This window comes from Callorhinus ursinus, unplaced genomic scaffold (assembly GCF_003265705.2).
Source record: "Callorhinus ursinus isolate GAN/ISIS: 27379988/994484 unplaced genomic scaffold, GSC_fseal_2.0 scaffold2, whole genome shotgun sequence".
Lineage (NCBI taxonomy): Eukaryota > Metazoa > Chordata > Mammalia > Carnivora > Otariidae > Callorhinus > Callorhinus ursinus.
Genome location: NW_027397064.1, coordinates 100,691,976 through 100,695,133, shown reverse-complemented (window position 1 = coordinate 100,695,133; position 3,158 = coordinate 100,691,976). Strand labels below are relative to the sequence as shown.

The window sequence follows — 3,158 nt, the reverse complement described above, 5'->3', positions numbered from 1 at the left end:
CAGAGGGTGCCGCCCCGTTATTTGGTTCAAACTGACCCAGTTCCTCCCAGGCCTTGAATCCAGCCTCTTGTTTCTGTCACAGCAAAGTCTCACCCTCTCGATCACACGAGCAATGTCACTAATGGAAAGGGCAAGGTGAGCTTTGGAGCCATAGAGACATGGTTTCCAATCCCAGCTCTGCTGTTACTTACACAGCAGCAAGTTTCCCCAATTCTCTGAGTCTCTGGGCAAGCAAGATGGCCAACACTGCTTTGCAGGAAATGTCGAGCACCTGACACAGTCCTTGGTCATTACAGTGACTGGGTCATCGGTCGTTATTGTTGTTAGTGTAGTGTGTTCAGATCTTTCTAAATTGGTCGGAACTCTGGCTTAGCTGTTGGGATTTTTCCCTTGATGGGAAGTGGCAGACCATGGGGAGAATCTGCTGGCTTGCGTGTCACCCTTGCCCTGGGGCCACGCTAATCTCTGTATCGTTCCAATTTTAGTATATGTGCTGCCGAAGGGAGCATGGGAATCTGTGGGCTTGGGGGAAATGTGATGGTGGGGAGGGGGGACGGTGGCTGTGACATGGCCACAGTGGCCTGCGAGGGACCCTGGTCTGTTTTGCCCAAGCCCTGCTTTCAGGCAGGGATGCAGTTAGCTCGCCAGAGACAGAGCATTCTGAGGCCCTGCTTTCCATCCTCCATTCCCAAGGATGCGAGTGTGGGCCCAGAGCACGCGTCCTGGCCAAAGGAGCACAGGATACTCTCACACCGTGACCTCCCCGTGGAAGAGATGAGTAATAAAGCTCAACGCCTTGCCCAAGGCACCATGGAGAAAGGCGTTCATCATTTTAATGGCACCTTTCAGATGTCTGCCTTCTCTGTGGCCTCTTCCTCATGAACCCCCCCTCTCGAAAGCAGTCTAGGTGAGCTATTCCTGGGGCATGTCCTGTGGTACAAAAGCGCGGTTCATTTTTTCAAGGAGACATGGGGAGGTTGAAAGTCAAACCCATTGGAACAAACCTTGGCTTTGGAGATCAGTCAAGTGCTTATTAGGCAAGTGCTCACTCTCCCTGAGAAGATGAGAAGACAGAGTTTGGGGGCACTGGTGATAATGCTGAAAAGGGCACAAGATCTATGCAGTACATACCGTCTCGGGGTGGGGGTGGGGCTGGCTACTGGGTGATCGCCTGGTCCTGGAAGGACTCTCAGGCTCCAGCTTCAGCCAGGATAAGCCAGGTGGGGAGGGGCCGTGCCTGGTGAGGTCTGCAGGAAGAGCTGGGGTGCAGCTTGGCTTGGCTTTGGAGGAGAAGTGTACCCTCCCTTCAGGCCTACGGCCACTGCCTTCATGCACACAGGGGTGGTGGAGCAGCTAATGCTGCTGGGAAGCGAGGCTTGGACTGGGGCCGTGGAGATCTCTACTCCTGCTTTACAGAGAGGGTGAACCTCTCTGGGCCTCAGTTTCTCCGTTAGGACAATAGAGTGGTATACACTTGTCTCTTTTCTACCTAAATGGTGGGTTGGCAGCAGAGAGTGATACAATGTCTCTTGATAACCATGTCTTTTGGCAGAAGAGGTGTCCTAGCATCTAAGGAGGGCCAGCCAGACCATGAGCCTGGTGTCTTTTGGTGAAGGAAGGCAGGGTGTTGCCAGAGAACATGGATGCTGGAGCCACCTGGGGGCATCTCCCACTTGCGGAGAAAAGGAAGGTCCTCAGAGTGTGTAACCTTTAGAGGTCTAGGAGGCCCATCAAGACCACCGTGGGCACAACTCCAGGGTGTGGCCAGGATCCCCTCTGGACCAGGGGAGTGTGGATGAAGAAAGTCTGTTGTGGGTTGTTTTTTGTTCCTTGTTTTTGTTTTTTGTTTTGTTTTGTTTTTGTCTTTAGTTTTTAGGAAAGAAAGAAAGGAGAATAAGAATGAGAGTCCTGGGGATTCACCTGGGGATTAGGAGGAGGTCTCATTCACTTCCCAGGGGCAGCTGCAGGGGCATGTGAGATAAGGAGAGATTGGTTAGGGCCGCCCTCCTTATCAAAAAGAGAGCCACTGTGCTTTTATTTCTGCTGCATATCACTGTTCTGATTATGATTTCAATGGACAGGAGATTCCTTAGCTGAGCCGGTTTGAAAACCAGTGCTTGAACCATTGGTCACCTAGACTGGGAAATTCTTTGCAAACCTCTTCTTTAGCCATGCCAGGATCTCTGTTCTGGCTTTCTCTTGCTGCATTACAAAGCACTCTGAAACTTCCTGGCTTACTATAGCATTTGTTTTCTTTCATGAGTTGACTGGGCTCAGTTGGGCCATTTTCTCTTGGGGTCTCTCTTGTGGCTGAAGTTGGAGGGTGGCCTGAGCTGGAGGGCTGAGGCTCAGTTGGACAGGTCACCCAACATAGCCTGTCTGTACCCCAGCTGGGTGGCTGAGAGAATGGGGGCGAGCTGGGCAGCTCTCTTTCCACGTGGCCCTGCTGTGTAGACTTCCTCCCAGCGTGGCGGTCTCGGGGAAGTCAGACTTCTTACACGGAGCCTGGCTACTTCCAAGTGCATAACCTGGGAGACCCTGGCAGAATCACAAGGCTTTTTATGACTTAACCTCAGAAGTACAAGCATTGCTTCTGTCACATTCTACTAGTCAAAAGCTAGTCGCAAGGACACGAAGCTCATTGGAGGCCGTCTTTGGAGGCTGGCTACCACGGTCCCAGAAGGAAGGAGGAGAACACAGGCTTGACCGTTCCCTGCCCTGCCTCTTCAGCCACTGTCAGAATTTGGAGTTGGGGGCCTTAGTCTAGAGACCTGTCCAAGCTCCAGAATCGGGGCTGACAGAGTGGGCCAAAGGAAGCCCACACCCTGCTACTTGTCTCAAGTTCTTTTTGTAGGGGATAGAGGCCTCTGCCCTATGACTGAGATGAGAAATGTCACTCCCTCTTCGGAAGAACAAACCCAAATCCCTAATTCCAGCACTCTGCTGAGGAAGTGAAGTCATGTTTCCAGACACACCTGTAATATGATTAGACAGTGAAGTCTACTTGCCTGTCCAGGCTGAGTCACCCCCCAGCCAGCCTCTTGTTTCTGATGACTGTCCCTCTGATAAATTTAAAAGCAGGAGTCAACTTAAACTTAAAGGGGAGCAGGAGAGAGAGGTAGAGTTCGGTCCCATCTTCCTTCTAGGATGTGCACTAG

At 51.9% G+C, this 3,158-nt stretch overlaps 1 non-coding gene across 1 annotated transcript; it reads right to left on the bottom strand.

Annotated features, from left to right (window-relative positions):
- Positions 1–404: 404 nt before the first annotated feature.
- Positions 405–509, bottom strand: LOC112813278 (U6 spliceosomal RNA). Its single transcript, XR_003205497.1, has one exon. It is a non-coding gene; the product is annotated as a U6 spliceosomal RNA (small nuclear RNA).
- Between the last annotated feature and the right edge of the window lie 2,649 nt (positions 510–3,158).